Genomic DNA, 22042 nt, shown 5'->3' with positions numbered 1-22042 from the left:
AAATAAGTCTCCTGTATACAATGTCTACGTTATGTATTATTGTAAGTAAACTTTAAATCTTTGCATTTGAAACTAAAGAACGACTCTGGTGGGACTTGAACTTACAAACTTTGAATAACTACAACCTACTAGAAGTCCAATGTGCTATCCATTGCGCCACAGAGCCACTGATGTATCATACTTTTGTATCAACAGTACAATGTGTTGAATACTCTTATGTTTTAAATGACACAATCTGTGATGAAACTAATCTTTTTATTTTTCTATTTTTTAAGTATGCTGTAAAGAGAGTATCGTAGAGTGAGAGTAAAATTTTTGTAATGATTTCAGAAATAGCTCCCACTTTGTGTGAGGTGGAAATCAATATGGGGACAATTGCACCATGTCTGATTGAGTGTTTCTTCCAAAGAAACTGAAGACAGAAACATTTTGGTAACATTTACATAGGTTTTGTATTTTTACCAGTATATATATTTATATTAATTTATATTATAATAATTACATGGCTATCGAGTGTCAGATATTTATAACATTTCTCCCAAATGCAACAGCTATGTCTGAGTCTTCCTCTTGCTGTTTTCAAGTGCAAGTCCTATATCAGGTTTTAGCAATTGTGTAGGTTATTTGTAATACACATCTAAGGATTTTTTATGATTTTTGAGTGTACTGTAGATACACTTCAAGCTTTATATTCCTACGTGAGCAGACTCAACATAATATTTTGATTGCTGGTTAAAAATAACCATCCACATTTTTATTACCAGTTATTGATTTAAAGTATCTAAAATTGATTTGTAACTGGTCTTACATTTAAATGATTTTTATGTCAACAGCCTACAATTACTTTGTATATATAGTATATAGGTTTCCCATATACAATGTCTATGTTATGTATCATTTTAAGTAAATTTTAAATGTTTGCATTTGAAGCTAAAGAATGACTCTGCTGGGACTCGAACCCACAACCTTTAAATAACTACAACCTACTAGAAGTCAAACGCGCTATCCATTGCGCCAAAGAGCCACTGAAGCAGCAAGCGTTTGTATCGACAGTACAACTTGTAGAATACTTTCATGTTTTAAAAGCTACAATCTGTGATGAAACAAATCTATTATGTCTTTCTTTTTTTAGTAGGATGTATATACAGAGTATTGTAGAGTAAGAGCCAAAATTTTATACTGATTTCAGAAATAGCATCCTCACTGTGAGAGGTGCAAAAAAATGTGGGGACAATTGCACCCTGTGTGAAATAGTAACTGTTTATTGCAATACAAACTAAAGACCAAAATATTTTCTTAAATGTTTTTAATGTTTAGAGTGCTTAACAGTGTAGATATTCATCTTATTTCATACTATCATGATAATGTTGCTAACCTGTGTCAGATATTTCCAACATTCCTCTTGAATGCAACATCCCTGTCTGAGTTTTCCGGCTGCTGATTTCGAGTGCAAGTCCTATATCAGGTTTAAGCAGTTATTTAGCTAATATGTGATAACCATGTAAGGATTACAGGTAAAAAGGATTTAATGTTTTTTGAGTGTAGATACCCTTCAAGGTCTGCATAGCTAGCTGAGCAGACTCAACATTGAATTTGGTTGCTGGTTAAATATAACAATAAGCATTTTTGATCAGCAGTTATTGATTTAAAGTATCGAAAATTGATTTGTAATTGGTGATCTTACATTGAAAAGATTTTTATGTCACTAGCCGATCATTACTTTGTATATATATATATATAGTAAATAAGTCTCCTGTATACAATGTCTACGTTATGTATTATTGTAAGTAAACTTTAAATCTTTGCATTTGAAACTAAAGAACGACTCTGGTGGGACTCGAACCCACAACCTAGAAGTCCAATGTGCTATCCATTGCGCCACAGAGCCACTGATGTATCATACTTTTGTATCAACAGTACAATGTGTTGAATACTCTTATGTTTTAAATGACACAATCTGTGATGAAACTAATCTTTTTATTTTTCTATTTTTTAAGTATGCTGTAAAGAGAGTATCGTAGAGTGAGAGTAAAATTTTTGTAATGATTTCAGAAATAGCTCCCACTTTGTGTGAGGTGCAAATCAATATGGGGACAATTGCACCATGTCTGATTGAGTGTTTGTTCCAAAGAAACTGAAGACAGAAACATTTTGGTAACATTTACATAGGTTTTGTATTTTTACCAGTATATATATTTATATTAATTTATATTATAATAATTACATGGCTATCGAGTGTCAGATATTTATAACATTTCTCCCAAATGCAACAGCTATGTCTGAGTCTTCCTCTTGCTGTTTTCAAGTGCAAGTCCTATATCAGGTTTTAGCAATTGTGTAGGTTATTTGTAATACACATCTAAGGATTTTTTATGATTTTTGAGTGTACTGTAGATACACTTTAAGCTTTGTATTCCTACGTGAGCAGACTCAACATAATATTTTGATTGCTGGTTAAAAATAACCATCCACATTTTTATTACCAGTTATTGATTTAAAGTATCTAAAATTGATTTGTAACTGGTCTTACATTTAAATGATTTTTATGTCAACAGCCTATAATTACTTTGTATATATAGTATATAGGTTTCCCATATACAATGTCTATGTTATGTATCATTTTAAGTAAATTTTAAATGTTTGCATTTGAAGCTAAAGAATGACTCTGCTGGGACTCGAACCCACAACCTTTAAATAACTACAACCTACTAGAAGTCAAATGCGCTATCCATTGCGCCAAAGAGCCACTGAAGCAGCAAGCGTTTGTATCGACAGTACAACTTGTAGAATACTTTCATGTTTTAAAAGCTACAATCTGTGATGAAACAAATCTATTATGTCTTTCTTTTTTTAGTAGGATGTATATACAGAGTATTGTAGAGTAAGAGCCAAAATTTTATACTGATTTCAGAAATAGCATCCTCATTGTGTGAGGTGCAAAAAAATGTGGGGACAATTGCACCCTGTGTGAAATAGTAACTGTTTATTGCAATACAAACTAAAGACCAAAATATTTTCTAAAATGTATTTAATGTTTAGAGTGCTTAACAGTGTAGATATTCATCTTATTTCATACTATCATGATAATGTTGCTAACCTGTGTCAGATATTTCCAACATTCCTCTTGAATGCAACATCCCTGTCTGAGTTTTCCGGCTGCTGATTTCGAGTGCAAGTCCTATATCAGGTTTAAGCAATTATTTAGCTAATATGTGATAACCATGTAAGGATTACAGGTAAAAAGGATTTAATGTTTTTTGAGTGTAGATACCCTTCAAGGTCTGCATAGCTAGCTGAGCAGACTCAACATTGAATTTGGTTGCTGGTTAAATATAACAATAAGCATTTTTGATCAGCAGTTATTGATTTAAAGTATCAAAAATTGATTTGTAATTGGTGATCTTACATTGAAAAGATTTTTATGTCACCAGCCTATCATTACTTTGTATATATATATATAGTAAATAAGTCTCCTGTATACAATGTCTACGTTATGTATTATTGTAAGTAAACTTTAAATCTTTGCATTTGAAACTGAAGAACGACTCTGGTGGGACTCGAACCCACAACCTTTGAATAACTACAACCTACTAGAAGTCCAATGCGCTATCCATTGCGCCACAGAGCCACTGATGTATCATACTTTTGTATCAACAGTACAATGTGTTGAATACTCTTATGTTTTAAATGACACAATCTGTGATGAAACTAATCTTTTTATTTTTCTATTTTTTAAGTATGCTGTAAAGAGAGTATCGTAGAGTGAGAGTAAAATTTTTGTAATGATTTCAGAAATAGCTCCCACTTTGTGTGAGGTGCAAATCAATATGGGGACAATTGCACCATGTCTGATTGAGTGTTTGTTCCAAAGAAACTGAAGACAGAAACATTTTGGTAACATTTATATAGGTTTTGTATTTTTACCAGTATATATATTTATATTAATTTATATTATAATAATTACATGGCTATCGAGTGTCAGATATTTATAACATTTCTCCCAAATGCAACAGCTATGTCTGAGTCTTCCTCTTGCTGTTTTCAAGTGCAAGTCCTATATCAGGTTTTAGCAATTGTGTAGGTTATTTGTAATACACATCTAAGGATTTTTTATGATTTTTGAGTGTACTGTAGATACACTTCAAGCTTTGTATTCCTATGTGAGCAGACTCAACATAATATTTTGATTGCTGGTTAAAAATAACCATCCACATTTTTATTACCAGTTATTGATTTAAAGTATCTAAAATTGATTTGTAACTGGTCTTACATTTAAATGATTTTTATGTCAACAGCCTATAATTACTTTGTAAATATAGTATATAGGTTTCCCATATACAATGTCTATGTTATGTATCATTTTAAGTAAATTTTAAATGTTTGCATTTGAAGCTAAAGAATGACTCTGCTGGGACTCGAACCCACAACCTTTAAATAACTACAACCTACTAGAAGTCAAATGCGCTATCCATTGCGCCAAAGAGCCACTGAAGCAGCAAGCGTTTGTATCGACAGTACAACTTGTAGAATACTTTCATGTTTTAAAAGCTACAATCTGTGATGAAACAAATCTATTATGTCTTTCTTTTTTTAGTAGGATGTATATACAGAGTATTGTAGAGTAAGAGCCAAAATTTTATACTGATTTCAGAAATAGCATCCTCATTGTGTGAGGTGCAAAAAAATGTGGGGACAATTGCACCCTGTGTGAAATAGTAACTGTTTATTGCAATACAAACTAAAGACCAAAATATTTTCTAAAATGTATTTAATGTTTAGAGTGCTTAACAGTGTAGATATTCATCTTATTTCATACTATCATGATAATGTTGCTAACCTGTGTCAGATATTTCCAACATTCCTCTTGAATGCAACATCCCTGTCTGAGTTTTCCGGCTGCTGATTTCGAGTGCAAGTCCTATATCAGGTTTAAGCAATTATTTAGCTAATATGTGATAACCATGTAAGGATTACAGGTAAAAAGGATTTAATGTTTTTTGAGTGTAGATACCCTTCAAGGTCTGCATAGCTAGCTGAGCAGACTCAACATTGAATTTGGTTGCTGGTTAAATATAACAATAAGCATTTTTGATCAGCAGTTATTGATTTAAAGTATCGAAAATTGATTTGTAATTGGTGATCTTACATTGAAAAGATTTTTATGTTACCAGCCTATCATTACTTTGTATATATATATATATATATATATATATATATATATAGTAAATAAGTCTCCTGTATACAATGTCTACGTTATGTATTATTGTAAGTAAACTTTAAATCTTTGCATTTGAAACTAAAGAACGACTCTGGTGGGACTCGAACCCACAACCTTTGAATAACTACAACCTACTAGAAGTCCAATGCGCTATCCATTGCGCCACAGAGCCACTGATGTATCATACTTTTGTATCAACAGTACAATGTGTTGAATACTCTTATGTTTTAAATGACACAATCTGTGATGAAACTAATCTTTTTATTTTTCTATTTTTTAAGTATGCTGTAAAGAGAGTATCGTAGAGTGAGAGTAAAATTTTTGTAATGATTTCAGAAATAGCTCCCACTTTGTGTGAGGTGCAAATCAATATGGGGACAATTGCACCATGTCTGATTTAGTGTTTGTTCCAAAGAAACTGAAGACAGAAACATTTTGGTAACATTTATATAGGTTTTGTATTTTTACCAGTATATATATTTATATTAATTTATATTATAATAATTACATGGCTATCGAGTGTCAGATATTTATAACATTTCTCCCAAATGCAACAGCTATGTCTGAGTCTTCCTCTTGCTGTTTTCAAGTGCAAGTCCTATATCAGGTTTTAGCAATTGTGTAGGTTATTTGTAATACACATCTAAGGATTTTTTATGATTTTTGAGTGTACTGTAGATACACTTTAAGCTTTGTATTCCTACGTGAGCAGACTCAACATAATATTTTGATTGCTGGTTAAAAATAACCATCCACATTTTTATTACCAGTTATTGATTTAAAGTATCTAAAATTGATTTGTAACTGGTCTTACATTTAAATGATTTTTATGTCAACAGCCTATAATTACTTTGTATATATAGTATATAGGTTTCCCATATACAATGTCTATGTTATGTATCATTTTAAGTAAATTTTAAATGTTTGCATTTGAAGCTAAAGAATGACTCTGCTGGGACTCGAACCCACAACCTTTAAATAACTACAACTTACTAGAAGTCAAACGCGCTATCCATTGCGCCAAAGAGCCACTGAAGCAGCAAGCGTTTGTATCGACAGTACAACTTGTAGAATACTTTCATGTTTTAAAAGCTACAATCTGTGATGAAACAAATCTATTATGTCTTTCTTTTTTTAGTAGGATGTATATACAGAGTATTGTAGAGTAAGAGCCAAAATTTTATACTGATTTCAGAAATAGCATCCTCATTGTGTGAGGTGCAAAAAAATGTGGGGACAATTGCACCCTGTGTGAAATAGTAACTGTTTATTGCAATACAAACTAAAGACCAAAATATTTTCTAAAATGTATTTAATGTTTAGAGTGCTTAACAGTGTAGATATTCATCTTATTTCATACTATCATGATAATGTTGCTAACCTGTGTCAGATATTTCCAACATTCCTCTTGAATGCAACATCCCTGTCTGAGTTTTCCGGCTGCTGATTTCGAGTGCAAGTCCTATATCAGGTTTAAGCAATTATTTAGCTAATATGTGATAACCATGTAAGGATTACAGGTAAAAAGGATTTAATGTTTTTTGAGTGTAGATACCCTTCAAGGTCTGCATAGCTAGCTGAGCAGACTCAACATTGAATTTGGTTGCTGGTTAAATATAACAATAAGCATTTTTGATCAGCAGTTATTGATTTAAAGTATCGAAAATTGATTTGTAATTGGTGATCTTACATTGAAAAGATTTTTATGTCACCAGCCGATCATTACTTTGTATATATATATATATAGTAAATAAGTCTCCTGTATACAATGTCTACGTTATGTATTATTGTAAGTAAACTTTAAATCTTTGCATTTGAAACTAAAGAACGACTCTGGTGGGACTCGAACCCACAACCTTTGAATAACTACAACCTACTAGAAGTCCAATGCGCTATCCATTGCGCCACAGAGCCACTGATGTATCATACTTTTGTATCAACAGTACAATGTGTTGAATACTCTTATGTTTTAAATGACACAATCTGTGATGAAACTAATCTTTTTATTTTTCTATTTTTTAAGTATGCTGTAAAGAGAGTATCGTAGAGTGAGAGTAAAATTTTTGTAATGATTTCAGAAATAGCTCCCACTTTGTGTGAGGTGCAAATCAATATGGGGACAATTGCACCATGTCTGATTGAGTGTTTGTTCCAAAGAAACTGAAGACAGAAACATTTTGGTAACATTTATATAGGTTTTGTATTTTTACCAGTATATATATTTATATTAATTTATATTATAATAATTACATGGCTATCGAGTGTCAGATATTTATAACATTTCTCCCAAATGCAACAGCTATGTCTGAGTCTTCCTCTTGCTGTTTTCAAGTGCAAGTCCTATATCAGGTTTTAGCAATTGTGTAGGTTATTTGTAATACACATCTAAGGATTTTTTATGATTTTTGAGTGTACTGTAGATACACTTTAAGCTTTGTATTCCTACGTGAGCAGACTCAACATAATATTTTGATTGCTGGTTAAAAATAACCATCCACATTTTTATTACCAGTTATTGATTTAAAGTATCTAAAATTGATTTGTAACTGGTCTTACATTTAAATGATTTTTATGTCAACAGCCTATAATTACTTTGTATATATAGTATATAGGTTTCCCATATACAATGTCTATGTTATGTATCATTTTAAGTAAATTTTAAATGTTTGCATTTGAAGCTAAAGAATGACTCTGCTGGGACTCGAACCCACAACCTTTAAATAACTACAACTTACTAGAAGTCAAACGCGCTATCCATTGCGCCAAAGAGCCACTGAAGCAGCAAGCGTTTGTATCGACAGTACAACTTGTAGAATACTTTCATGTTTTAAAAGCTACAATCTGTGATGAAACAAATCTATTATGTCTTTCTTTTTTTAGTAGGATGTATATACAGAGTATTGTAGAGTAAGAGCCAAAATTTTATACTGATTTCAGAAATAGCATCCTCATTGTGTGAGGTGCAAAAAAATGTGGGGACAATTGCACCCTGTGTGAAATAGTAACTGTTTATTGCAATACAAACTAAAGACCAAAATATTTTCTAAAATGTATTTAATGTTTAGAGTGCTTAACAGTGTAGATATTCATCTTATTTCATACTATCATGATAATGTTGCTAACCTGTGTCAGATATTTCCAACATTCCTCTTGAATGCAACATCCCTGTCTGAGTTTTCCGGCTGCTGATTTCGAGTGCAAGTCCTATATCAGGTTTAAGCAATTATTTAGCTAATATGTGATAACCATGTAAGGATTACAGGTAAAAAGGATTTAATGTTTTTTGAGTGTAGATACCCTTCAAGGTCTGCATAGCTAGCTGAGCAGACTCAACATTGAATTTGGTTGCTGGTTAAATATAACAGTAAGCATTTTTGATCAGCAGTTATTGATTTAAAGTATCGAAAATTGATTTGTAATTGGTGATCTTACATTGAAAAGATTTTTATGTCACCAGCCGATCATTACTTTGTATATATATATATAGTAAATAAGTCTCCTGTATACAATGTCTACGTTATGTATTATTGTAAGTAAACTTTAAATCTTTGCATTTGAAACTAAAGAACGACTCTGGTGGGACTAGAACCCACAACCTTTGAATAACTACAACCTACTAGAAGTCCAATGCGCTATCCATTGCGCCACAGAGCCACTGATGTATCATACTTTTGTATCAACAGTACAATGTGTTGAATACTCTTATGTTTTAAATGACACAATCTGTGATGAAACTAATCTTTTTATTTTTCTATTTTTTAAGTATGCTGTAAAGAGAGTATCGTAGAGTGAGAGTAAAATTTTTGTAATGATTTCAGAAATAGCTCCCACTTTGTGTGAGGTGCAAATCAATATGGGGACAATTGCACCATGTCTGATTGAGTGTTTGTTCCAAAGAAACTGAAGACAGAAACATTTTGGTAACATTTATATAGGTTTTGTATTTTTACCAGTATATATATTTATATTAATTTATATTATAATAATTACATGGCTATCGAGTGTCAGATATTTATAACATTTCTCCCAAATGCAACAGCTATGTCTGAGTCTTCCTCTTGCTGTTTTCAAGTGCAAGTCCTATATCAGGTTTTAGCAATTGTGTAGTTTATTTGTAATACACATCTAAGGATTTTTTATGATTTTTGAGTGTACTGTAGATACACTTTAAGCTTTGTATTCCTACGTGAGCAGACTCAACATAATATTTTGATTGCTGGTTAAAAATAACCATCCACATTTTTATTACCAGTTATTGATTTAAAGTATCTAAAATTGATTTGTAACTGGTCTTACATTTAAATGATTTTTATGTCAACAGCCTATAATTACTTTGTATATATAGTATATAGGTTTCCCATATACAATGTCTATGTTATGTATCATTTTAAGTAAATTTTAAATGTTTGCATTTGAAGCTAAAGAATGACTCTGCTGGGACTCGAACCCACAACCTTTAAATAACTACAACTTACTAGAAGTCAAACGCGCTATCCATTGCGCCAAAGAGCCACTGAAGCAGCAAGCGTTTGTATCGACAGTACAACTTGTAGAATACTTTCATGTTTTAAAAGCTACAATCTGTGATGAAACAAATCTATTATGTCTTTCTTTTTTTAGTAGGATGTATATACAGAGTATTGTAGAGTAAGAGCCAAAATTTTATACTGATTTCAGAAATAGCATCCTCATTGTGTGAGGTGCAAAAAAATGTGGGGACAATTGCACCCTGTGTGAAATAGTAACTGTTTATTGCAATACAAACTAAAGACCAAAATATTTTCTAAAATGTATTTAATGTTTAGAGTGCTTAACAGTGTAGATATTCATCTTATTTCATACTATCATGATAATGTTGCTAACCTGTGTCAGATATTTCCAACATTCCTCTTGAATGCAACATCCCTGTCTGAGTTTTCCGGCTGCTGATTTCGAGTGCAAGTCCTATATCAGGTTTAAGCAATTATTTAGCTAATATGTGATAACCATGTAAGGATTACAGGTAAAAAGGATTTAATGTTTTTTGAGTGTAGATACCCTTCAAGGTCTGCATAGCTAGCTGAGCAGACTCAACATTGAATTTGGTTGCTGGTTAAATATAACAGTAAGCATTTTTGATCAGCAGTTATTGATTTAAAGTATCGAAAATTGATTTGTAATTGGTGATCTTACATTGAAAAGATTTTTATGTCACCAGCCGATCATTACTTTGTATATATATATATAGTAAATAAGTCTCCTGTATACAATGTCTACGTTATGTATTATTGTAAGTAAACTTTAAATCTTTGCATTTGAAACTAAAGAACGACTCTGGTGGGACTCGAACCCACAACCTTTGAATAACTACAACCTACTAGAAGTCCAATGCGCTATCCATTGCGCCACAGAGCCACTGATGTGTCATACTTTTGTATCAACAGTACAATGTGTTGAATACTCTTATGTTTTAAATGACACAATCTGTGATGAAACTAATCTTTTTATTTTTCTATTTTTTAAGTATGCTGTAAAGAGAGTATCGTAGAGTGAGAGTAAAATTTTTGTAATGATTTCAGAAATAGCTCCCACTTTGTGTGAGGTGCAAATCAATATGGGGACAATTGCACCATGTCTGATTGAGTGTTTGTTCCAAAGAAACTGAAGACAGAAACATTTTGGTAACATTTATATAGGTTTTGTATTTTTACCAGTATATATATTTATATTAATTTATATTATAATAATTACATGGCTATCGAGTGTCAGATATTTATAACATTTCTCCCAAATGCAACAGCTATGTCTGAGTCTTCCTCTTGCTGTTTTCAAGTGCAAGTCCTATATCAGGTTTTAGCAATTGTGTAGGTTATTTGTAATACACATCTAAGGATTTTTTATGATTTTTGAGTGTACTGTAGATACACTTCAAGCTTTGTATTCCTATGTGAGCAGACTCAACATAATATTTTGATTGCTGGTTAAAAATAACCATCCACATTTTTATTACCAGTTATTGATTTAAAGTATCTAAAATTGATTTGTAACTGGTCTTACATTTAAATGATTTTTATGTCAACAGCCTATAATTACTTTGTAAATATAGTATATAGGTTTCCCATATACAATGTCTATGTTATGTATCATTTTAAGTAAATTTTAAATGTTTGCATTTGAAGCTAAAGAATGACTCTGCTGGGACTCGAACCCACAACCTTTAAATAACTACAACCTACTAGAAGTCAAATGCGCTATCCATTGCGCCAAAGAGCCACTGAAGCAGCAAGCGTTTGTATCGACAGTACAACTTGTAGAATACTTTCATGTTTTAAAAGCTACAATCTGTGATGAAACAAATCTATTATGTCTTTCTTTTTTTAGTAGGATGTATATACAGAGTATTGTAGAGTAAGAGCCAAAATTTTATACTGATTTCAGAAATAGCATCCTCATTGTGTGAGGTGCAAAAAAATGTGGGGACAATTGCACCCTGTGTGAAATAGTAACTGTTTATTGCAATACAAACTAAAGACCAAAATATTTTCTAAAATGTATTTAATGTTTAGAGTGCTTAACAGTGTAGATATTCATCTTATTTCATACTATCATGATAATGTTGCTAACCTGTGTCAGATATTTCCAACATTCCTCTTGAATGCAACATCCCTGTCTGAGTTTTCCGGCTGCTGATTTCGAGTGCAAGTCCTATATCAGGTTTAAGCAATTATTTAGCTAATATGTGATAACCATGTAAGGATTACAGGTAAAAAGGATTTAATGTTTTTTGAGTGTAGATACCCTTCAAGGTCTGCATAGCTAGCTGAGCAGACTCAACATTGAATTTGGTTGCTGGTTAAATATAACAATAAGCATTTTTGATCAGCAGTTATTGATTTAAAGTATCGAAAATTGATTTGTAATTGGTGATCTTACATTGAAAAGATTTTTATGTTACCAGCCTATCATTACTTTGTATATATATATATATATATATATATATATATATATAGTAAATAAGTCTCCTGTATACAATGTCTACGTTATGTATTATTGTAAGTAAACTTTAAATCTTTGCATTTGAAACTAAAGAACGACTCTGGTGGGACTCGAACCCACAACCTTTGAATAACTACAACCTACTAGAAGTCCAATGCGCTATCCATTGCGCCACAGAGCCACTGATGTATCATACTTTTGTATCAACAGTACAATGTGTTGAATACTCTTATGTTTTAAATGACACAATCTGTGATGAAACTAATCTTTTTATTTTTCTATTTTTTAAGTATGCTGTAAAGAGAGTATCGTAGAGTGAGAGTAAAATTTTTGTAATGATTTCAGAAATAGCTCCCACTTTGTGTGAGGTGCAAATCAATATGGGGACAATTGCACCATGTCTGATTGAGTGTTTGTTCCAAAGAAACTGAAGACAGAAACATTTTGGTAACATTTATATAGGTTTTGTATTTTTACCAGTATATATATTTATATTAATTTATATTATAATAATTACATGGCTATCGAGTGTCAGATATTTATAACATTTCTCCCAAATGCAACAGCTATGTCTGAGTCTTCCTCTTGCTGTTTTCAAGTGCAAGTCCTATATCAGGTTTTAGCAATTGTGTAGGTTATTTGTAATACACATCTAAGGATTTTTTATGATTTTTGAGTGTACTGTAGATACACTTTAAGCTTTGTATTCCTACGTGAGCAGACTCAACATAATATTTTGATTGCTGGTTAAAAATAACCATCCACATTTTTATTACCAGTTATTGATTTAAAGTATCTAAAATTGATTTGTAACTGGTCTTACATTTAAATGATTTTTATGTCAACAGCCTATAATTACTTTGTATATATAGTATATAGGTTTCCCATATACAATGTCTATGTTATGTATCATTTTAAGTAAATTTTAAATGTTTGCATTTGAAGCTAAAGAATGACTCTGCTGGGACTCGAACCCACAACCTTTAAATAACTACAACTTACTAGAAGTCAAACGCGCTATCCATTGCGCCAAAGAGCCACTGAAGCAGCAAGCGTTTGTATCGACAGTACAACTTGTAGAATACTTTCATGTTTTAAAAGCTACAATCTGTGATGAAACAAATCTATTATGTCTTTCTTTTTTTAGTAGGATGTATATACAGAGTATTGTAGAGTAAGAGCCAAAATTTTATACTGATTTCAGAAATAGCATCCTCATTGTGTGAGGTGCAAAAAAATGTGGGGACAATTGCACCCTGTGTGAAATAGTAACTGTTTATTGCAATACAAACTAAAGACCAAAATATTTTCTAAAATGTATTTAATGTTTAGAGTGCTTAACAGTGTAGATATTCATCTTATTTCATACTATCATGATAATGTTGCTAACCTGTGTCAGATATTTCCAACATTCCTCTTGAATGCAACATCCCTGTCTGAGTTTTCCGGCTGCTGATTTCGAGTGCAAGTCCTATATCAGGTTTAAGCAATTATTTAGCTAATATGTGATAACCATGTAAGGATTACAGGTAAAAAGGATTTAATGTTTTTTGAGTGTAGATACCCTTCAAGGTCTGCATAGCTAGCTGAGCAGACTCAACATTGAATTTGGTTGCTGGTTAAATATAACAATAAGCATTTTTGATCAGCAGTTATTGATTTAAAGTATCGAAAATTGATTTGTAATTGGTGATCTTACATTGAAAAGATTTTTATGTCACCAGCCGATCATTACTTTGTATATATATATATAGTAAATAAGTCTCCTGTATACAATGTCTACATTATGTATTATTGTAAGTAAACTTTAAATCTTTGCATTTGAAACTAAAGAACGACTCTGGTGGGACTCGAACCCACAACCTTTGAATAACTACAACCTACTAGAAGTCCAATGCGCTATCCATTGCGCCACAGAGCCACTGATGTATCATACTTTTGTATCAACAGTACAATGTGTTGAATACTCTTATGTTTTAAATGACACAATCTGTGATGAAACTAATCTTTTTATTTTTCTATTTTTTAAGTATGCTGTAAAGAGAGTATCGTAGAGTGAGAGTAAAATTTTTGTAATGATTTCAGAAATAGCTCCCACTTTGTGTGAGGTGCAAATCAATATGGGGACAATTGCACCATGTCTGATTGAGTGTTTGTTCCAAAGAAACTGAAGACAGAAACATTTTGGTAACATTTATATAGGTTTTGTATTTTTACCAGTATATATATTTATATTAATTTATATTATAATAATTACATGGCTATCGAGTGTCAGATATTTATAACATTTCTCCCAAATGCAACAGCTATGTCTGAGTCTTCCTCTTGCTGTTTTCAAGTGCAAGTCCTATATCAGGTTTTAGCAATTGTGTAGGTTATTTGTAATACACATCTAAGGATTTTTTATGATTTTTGAGTGTACTGTAGATACACTTTAAGCTTTGTATTCCTACGTGAGCAGACTCAACATAATATTTTGATTGCTGGTTAAAAATAACCATCCACATTTTTATTACCAGTTATTGATTTAAAGTATCTAAAATTGATTTGTAACTGGTCTTACATTTAAATGATTTTTATGTCAACAGCCTATAATTACTTTGTATATATAGTATATAGGTTTCCCATATACAATGTCTATGTTATGTATCATTTTAAGTAAATTTTAAATGTTTGCATTTGAAGCTAAAGAATGACTCTGCTGGGACTCGAACCCACAACCTTTAAATAACTACAACTTACTAGAAGTCAAACGCGCTATCCATTGCGCCAAAGAGCCACTGAAGCAGCAAGCGTTTGTATCGACAGTACAACTTGTAGAATACTTTCATGTTTTAAAAGCTACAATCTGTGATGAAACAAATCTATTATGTCTTTCTTTTTTTAGTAGGATGTATATACAGAGTATTGTAGAGTAAGAGCCAAAATTTTATACTGATTTCAGAAATAGCATCCTCATTGTGTGAGGTGCAAAAAAATGTGGGGACAATTGCACCCTGTGTGAAATAGTAACTGTTTATTGCAATACAAACTAAAGACCAAAATATTTTCTAAAATGTATTTAATGTTTAGAGTGCTTAACAGTGTAGATATTCATCTTATTTCATACTATCATGATAATGTTGCTAACCTGTGTCAGATATTTCCAACATTCCTCTTGAATGCAACATCCCTGTCTGAGTTTTCCGGCTGCTGATTTCGAGTGCAAGTCCTATATCAGGTTTAAGCAATTATTTAGCTAATATGTGATAACCATGTAAGGATTACAGGTAAAAAGGATTTAATGTTTTTTGAGTGTAGATACCCTTCAAGGTCTGCATAGCTAGCTGAGCAGACTCAACATTGAATTTGGTTGCTGGTTAAATATAACAGTAAGCATTTTTGATCAGCAGTTATTGATTTAAAGTATCGAAAATTGATTTGTAATTGGTGATCTTACATTGAAAAGATTTTTATGTCACCAGCCGATCATTACTTTGTATATATATATATAGTAAATAAGTCTCCTGTATACAATGTCTACGTTATGTATTATTGTAAGTAAACTTTAAATCTTTGCATTTGAAACTAAAGAACGACTCTGGTGGGACTAGAACCCACAACCTTTGAATAACTACAACCTACTAGAAGTCCAATGCGCTATCCATTGCGCCACAGAGCCACTGATGTATCATACTTTTGTATCAACAGTACAATGTGTTGAATACTCTTATGTTTTAAATGACACAATCTGTGATGAAACTAATCTTTTTATTTTTCTATTTTTTAAGTATGCTGTAAAGAGAGTATCGTAGAGTGAGAGTAAAATTTTTGTAATGATTTCAGAAATAGCTCCCACTTTGTGTGAGGTGCAAATCAATATGGGGACAATTGCACCATGTCTGATTGAGTGTTTGTTCCAAAGAAACTGAAGACAGAAACATTTTGGTAACATTTATATAGGTTTTGTATTTTTACCAGTATATATATTTATATTAATTTATATTATAATAATTACATGGCTATCGAGTGTCAGATATTTATAACATTTCTCCCAAATGCAACAGCTATGTCTGAGTCTTCCTCTTGCTGTTTTCAAGTGCAAGTCCTATATCAGGTTTTAGCAATTGTGTAGTTTATTTGTAATACACATCTAAGGATTTTTTATGATTTTTGAGTGTACTGTAGATACACTTTAAGCTTTGTATTCCTACGTGAGCAGACTCAACATAATATTTTGATTGCTGGTTAAAAATAACCATCCACATTTTTATTACCAGTTATTGATTTAAAGTATCTAAAATTGATTTGTAACTGGTCTTACATTTAAATGATTTTTATGTCAACAGCCTATAATTACTTTGTATATATAGTATATAGGTTTCCCATATACAATGTCTATGTTATGTATCATTTTAAGTAAATTTTAAATGTTTGCATTTGAAGCTAAAGAATGACTCTGCTGGGACTCGAACCCACAACCTTTAAATAACTACAACTTACTAGAAGTCAAACGCGCTATCCATTGCGCCAAAGAGCCACTGAAGCAGCAAGCGTTTGTATCGACAGTACAACTTGTAGAATACTTTCATGTTTTAAAAGCTACAATCTGTGATGAAACAAATCTATTATGTCTTTCTTTTTTTAGTAGGATGTATATACAGAGTATTGTAGAGTAAGAGCCAAAATTTTATACTGATTTCAGAAATAGCATCCTCATTGTGTGAGGTGCAAAAAAATGTGGGGACAATTGCACCCTGTGTGAAATAGTAACTGTTTATTGCAATACAAACTAAAGACCAAAATATTTTCTAAAATGTATTTAATGTTTAGAGTGCTTAACAGTGTAGATATTCATCTTATTTCATACTATCATGATAATGTTGCTAACCTGTGTCAGATATTTCCAACATTCCTCTTGAATGCAACATCCCTGTCTGAGTTTTCCGGCTGCTGATTTCGAGTGCAAGTCCTATATCAGGTTTAAGCAATTATTTAGCTAATATGTGATAACCATGTAAGGATTACAGGTAAAAAGGATTTAATGTTTTTTGAGTGTAGATACCCTTCAAGGTCTGCATAGCTAGCTGAGCAGACTCAACATTGAATTTGGTTGCTGGTTAAATATAACAGTAAGCATTTTTGATCAGCAGTTATTGATTTAAAGTATCGAAAATTGATTTGTAATTGGTGATCTTACATTGAAAAGATTTTTATGTCACCAGCCGATCATTACTTTGTATATATATATATAGTAAATAAGTCTCCTGTATACAATGTCTACGTTATGTATTATTGTAAGTAAACTTTAAATCTTTGCATTTGAAACTAAAGAACGACTCTGGTGGGACTCGAACCCACAACCTTTGAATAACTACAACCTACTAGAAGTCCAATGCGCTATCCATTGCGCCACAGAGCCACTGATGTGTCATACTTTTGTATCAACAGTACAATGTGTTGAATACTCTTATGTTTTAAATGACACAATCTGTGATGAAACTAATCTTTTTATTTTTCTATTTTTTAAGTATGCTGTAAAGAGAGTATCGTAGAGTGAGAGTAAAATTTTTGTAATGATTTCAGAAATAGCTCCCACTTTGTGTGAGGTGCAAATCAATATGGGGACAATTGCACCATGTCTGATTGAGTGTTTGTTCCAAAGAAACTGAAGACAGAAACATTTTGGTAACATTTATATAGGTTTTGTATTTTTACCAGTATATATATTTATATTAATTTATATTATAATAATTACATGGCTATCGAGTGTCAGATATTTATAACATTTCTCCCAAATGCAACAGCTATGTCTGAGTCTTCCTCTTGCTGTTTTCAAGTGCAAGTCCTATATCAGGTTTTAGCAATTGTGTAGGTTATTTGTAATACACATCTAAGGATTTTTTATGATTTTTGAGTGTACTGTAGATACACTTTAAGCTTTGTATTCCTACGTGAGCAGACTCAACATAATATTTTGATTGCTGGTTAAAAATAACCATCCACATTTTTATTACCAGTTATTGATTTAAAGTATCTAAAATTGATTTGTAACTGGTCTTACATTTAAATGATTTTTATGTCAACAGCCTATAATTACTTTGTATATATAGTATATAGGTTTCCCATATACAATGTCTATGTTATGTATCATTTTAAGTAAATTTTAAATGTTTGCATTTGAAGCTAAAGAATGACTCTGCTGGGACTCGAACCCACAACCTTTAAATAACTACAACTTACTAGAAGTCAAACGCGCTATCCATTGCGCCAAAGAGCCACTGAAGCAGCAAGCGTTTGTATCGACAGTACAACTTGTAGAATACTTTCATGTTTTAAAAGCTACAATCTGTGATGAAACAAATCTATTATGTCTTTCTTTTTTTAGTAGGATGTATATACAGAGTATTGTAGAGTAAGAGCCAAAATTTTATACTGATTTCAGAAATAGCATCCTCATTGTGTGAGGTGCAAAAAAATGTGGGGACAATTGCACCCTGTGTGAAATAGTAACTGTTTATTGCAATACAAACTAAAGACCAAAATATTTTCTAAAATGTATTTAATGTTTAGAGTGCTTAACAGTGTAGATATTCATCTTATTTCATACTATCATGATAATGTTGCTAACCTGTGTCAGATATTTCCAACATTCCTCTTGAATGCAACATCCCTGTCTGAGTTTTCCGGCTGCTGATTTCGAGTGCAAGTCCTATATCAGGTTTAAGCAATTATTTAGCTAATATGTGATAACCATGTAAGGATTACAGGTAAAAAGGATTTAATGTTTTTTGAGTGTAGATACCCTTCAAGGTCTGCATAGCTAGCTGAGCAGACTCAACATTGAATTTGGTTGCTGGTTAAATATAACAATAAGCATTTTTGATCAGCAGTTATTGATTTAAAGTATCGAAAATTGATTTGTAATTGGTGATCTTACATTGAAAAGATTTTTATGTCACCAGCCGATCATTACTTTGTATATATATATATAGTAAATAAGTCTCCTGTATACAATGTCTACGTTATGTATTATTGTAAGTAAACTTTAAATCTTTGCATTTGAAACTAAAGAACGACTCTGGTGGGACTCGAACCCACAACCTTTGAATAACTACAACCTACTAGAAGTCCAATGCGCTATCCATTGCGCCACAGAGCCACTGATGTATCATACTTTTGTATCAACAGTACAATGTGTTGAATACTCTTATGTTTTAAATGACACAATCTGTGATGAAACTAATCTTTTTATTTTTCTATTTTTTAAGTATGCTGTAAAGAGAGTATCGTAGAGTGAGAGTAAAATTTTTGTAATGATTTCAGAAATAGCTCCCACTTTGTGTGAGGTGCAAATCAATATGGGGACAATTGCACCATGTCTGATTGAGTGTTTGTTCCAAAGAAACTGAAGACAGAAACATTTTGGTAACATTTATATAGGTTTTGTATTTTTACCAGTATATATATTTATATTAATTTATATTATAATAATTACATGGCTATCGAGTGTCAGATATTTATAACATTTCTCCCAAATGCAACAGCTATGTCTGAGTCTTCCTCTTGCTGTTTTCAAGTGCAAGTCCTATATCAGGTTTTAGCAATTGTGTAGGTTATTTGTAATACACATCTAAGGATTTTTTATGATTTTTGAGTGTACTGTAGATACACTTTAAGCTTTGTATTCCTACGTGAGCAGACTCAACATAATATTTTGATTGCTGGTTAAAAATAACCATCCACATTTTTATTACCAGTTATTGATTTAAAGTATCTAAAATTGATTTGTAACTGGTCTTACATTTAAATGATTTTTATGTCAACAGCCTATAATTACTTTGTATATATAGTATATAGGTTTCCCATATACAATGTCTATGTTATGTATCATTTTAAGTAAATTTTAAATGTTTGCATTTGAAGCTAAAGAATGACTCTGCTGGGACTCGAACCCACAACCTTTAAATAACTACAACTTACTAGAAGTCAAACGCGCTATCCATTGCGCCAAAGAGCCACTGAAGCAGCAAGCGTTTGTATCGACAGTACAACTTGTAGAATACTTTCATGTTTTAAAAGCTACAATCTGTGATGAAACAAATCTATTATGTCTTTCTTTTTTTAGTAGGATGTATATACAGAGTATTGTAGAGTAAGAGCCAAAATTTTATACTGATTTCAGAAATAGCATCCTCATTGTGTGAGGTGCAAAAAAATGTGGGGACAATTGCACCCTGTGTGAAATAGTAACTGTTAATTGCAATACAAACTAAAGACCAAAATATTTTCTAAAATGTATTTAATGTTTAGAGTGCTTAACAGTGTAGATATTCATCTTATTTCATACTATCATGATAATGTTGCTAACCTGTGTCAGATATTTCCAACATTCCTCTTGAATGCAACATCCCTGTCTGAGTTTTCCGGCTGCTGATTTCGAGTGCAAGTCCTATATCAGGTTTAAGCAATTATTTAGCTAATATGTGATAACCATGTAAGGATTACAGGTAAAAAGGATTTAATGTTTTTTGAGTGTAGATACCCTTCAAGGTCTGCATAGCTAGCTGAGCAGACTCAACATTGAATTTGGTTGCTGGTTAAATATAACAATAAGCATTTTTGATCAGCAGTTATTGATTTAAAGTATCGAAAATTGATTTGTAATTGGTGATCTTACATTGAAAAGATTTTTATGTCACCAGCCGATCATTACTTTGTATATATATATATAGTAAATAAGTCTCCTGTATACAATGTCTACGTTATGTATTATTGTAAGTAAACTTTAAATCTTTGCATTTGAAACTAAAGAACGACTCTGGTGGGACTCGAACCCACAACCTTTGAATAACTACAACCTACTAGAAGTCCAATGCGCTATCCATTGCGCCACAGAGCCACTGATGTATCATACTTTTGTATCAACAGTACAATGTGTTGAATACTCTTATGTTTTAAATGACACAATCTGTGATGAAACTAATCTTTTTATTTTTCTATTTTTTAAGTATGCTGTAAAGAGAGTATCGTAGAGTGAGAGTAAAATTTTTGTAATGATTTCAGAAATAGCTCCCACTTTGTGTGAGGTGCAAATCAATATGGGGACAATTGCACCATGTCTGATTGAGTGTTTGTTCCAAAGAAACTGAAGACAGAAACATTTTGGTAACATTTATATAGGTTTTGTATTTTTACCAGTATATATATTTATATTAATTTATATTATAATAATTACATGGCTATCGAGTGTCAGATATTTATAACATTTCTCCCAAATGCAACAGCTATGTCTGAGTCTTCCTCTTGCTGTTTTCAAGTGCAAGTCCTATATCAGGTTTTAGCAATTGTGTAGGTTATTTGTAATACACATCTAAGGATTTTTTATGATTTTTGAGTGTACTGTAGATACACTTTAAGCTTTGTATTCCTACGTGAGCAGACTCAACATAATATTTTGATTGCTGGTTAAAAATAACCATCCACATTTTTATTACCAGTTATTGATTTAAAGTATCTAAAATTGATTTGTAACTGGTCTTACATTTAAATGATTTTTATGTCAACAGCCTATAATTACTTTGTATATATAGTATATAGGTTTCCCATATACAATGTCTATGTTATGTATCATTTTAAGTAAATTTTAAATGTTTGCATTTGAAGCTAAAGAATGACTCTGCTGGGACTCGAACCCACAACCTTTAAATAACTACAACTTACTAGAAGTCAAACGCGCTATCCATTGCGCCAAAGAGCCACTGAAGCAGCAAGCGTTTGTATCGACAGTACAACTTGTAGAATACTTTCATGTTTTAAAAGCTACAATCTGTGATGAAACAAATCTATTATGTCTTTCTTTTTTTAGTA

General features: G+C 31.7%; 11 non-coding genes across 11 annotated transcripts; all 11 read right to left on the bottom strand.

Moving 5' to 3' along the window:
* Positions 1 to 3542: 3542 nt before the first annotated feature.
* Positions 3543 to 3628, bottom strand: TRNAR-UCU (transfer RNA arginine (anticodon UCU)). Its single transcript is given in 2 exon segments — positions 3543 to 3578; positions 3592 to 3628. It is a non-coding gene; the product is annotated as a tRNA-Arg (tRNA).
* Positions 3629 to 5304: 1676 nt separating this feature from the next.
* On the bottom strand, positions 5305 to 5390 carry TRNAR-UCU (transfer RNA arginine (anticodon UCU)). The gene is given in 2 exon segments: positions 5305 to 5340; positions 5354 to 5390. It is a non-coding gene; the product is annotated as a tRNA-Arg (tRNA).
* Positions 5391 to 7046: 1656 nt separating this feature from the next.
* On the bottom strand, positions 7047 to 7132 carry TRNAR-UCU (transfer RNA arginine (anticodon UCU)). Its single transcript is given in 2 exon segments — positions 7047 to 7082; positions 7096 to 7132. It is a non-coding gene; the product is annotated as a tRNA-Arg (tRNA).
* A 1654-nt stretch (positions 7133 to 8786) lies between these two features.
* On the bottom strand, positions 8787 to 8872 carry TRNAR-UCU (transfer RNA arginine (anticodon UCU)). The gene is given in 2 exon segments: positions 8787 to 8822; positions 8836 to 8872. It is a non-coding gene; the product is annotated as a tRNA-Arg (tRNA).
* Positions 8873 to 10526: 1654 nt separating this feature from the next.
* Positions 10527 to 10612, bottom strand: TRNAR-UCU (transfer RNA arginine (anticodon UCU)). Its single transcript is given in 2 exon segments — positions 10527 to 10562; positions 10576 to 10612. It is a non-coding gene; the product is annotated as a tRNA-Arg (tRNA).
* Positions 10613 to 12288: 1676 nt separating this feature from the next.
* On the bottom strand, positions 12289 to 12374 carry TRNAR-UCU (transfer RNA arginine (anticodon UCU)). Its single transcript is given in 2 exon segments — positions 12289 to 12324; positions 12338 to 12374. It is a non-coding gene; the product is annotated as a tRNA-Arg (tRNA).
* Positions 12375 to 14028: 1654 nt separating this feature from the next.
* TRNAR-UCU (transfer RNA arginine (anticodon UCU)) lies at positions 14029 to 14114 on the bottom strand. The gene is given in 2 exon segments: positions 14029 to 14064; positions 14078 to 14114. It is a non-coding gene; the product is annotated as a tRNA-Arg (tRNA).
* A 1654-nt stretch (positions 14115 to 15768) lies between these two features.
* On the bottom strand, positions 15769 to 15854 carry TRNAR-UCU (transfer RNA arginine (anticodon UCU)). Its single transcript is given in 2 exon segments — positions 15769 to 15804; positions 15818 to 15854. It is a non-coding gene; the product is annotated as a tRNA-Arg (tRNA).
* A 1654-nt stretch (positions 15855 to 17508) lies between these two features.
* TRNAR-UCU (transfer RNA arginine (anticodon UCU)) lies at positions 17509 to 17594 on the bottom strand. Its single transcript is given in 2 exon segments — positions 17509 to 17544; positions 17558 to 17594. It is a non-coding gene; the product is annotated as a tRNA-Arg (tRNA).
* Positions 17595 to 19248: 1654 nt separating this feature from the next.
* Positions 19249 to 19334, bottom strand: TRNAR-UCU (transfer RNA arginine (anticodon UCU)). The gene is given in 2 exon segments: positions 19249 to 19284; positions 19298 to 19334. It is a non-coding gene; the product is annotated as a tRNA-Arg (tRNA).
* A 1654-nt stretch (positions 19335 to 20988) lies between these two features.
* On the bottom strand, positions 20989 to 21074 carry TRNAR-UCU (transfer RNA arginine (anticodon UCU)). The gene is given in 2 exon segments: positions 20989 to 21024; positions 21038 to 21074. It is a non-coding gene; the product is annotated as a tRNA-Arg (tRNA).
* Positions 21075 to 22042: the final 968 nt, after the last annotated feature.

The sequence above is a fragment of the Pseudophryne corroboree genome, chromosome 4 (assembly GCF_028390025.1).
Source record: "Pseudophryne corroboree isolate aPseCor3 chromosome 4, aPseCor3.hap2, whole genome shotgun sequence".
In the NCBI taxonomy this organism is placed as follows: Eukaryota; Metazoa; Chordata; class Amphibia; order Anura; family Myobatrachidae; genus Pseudophryne; species Pseudophryne corroboree.
This window is presented reverse-complemented; position numbering and strand designations above follow the sequence as displayed.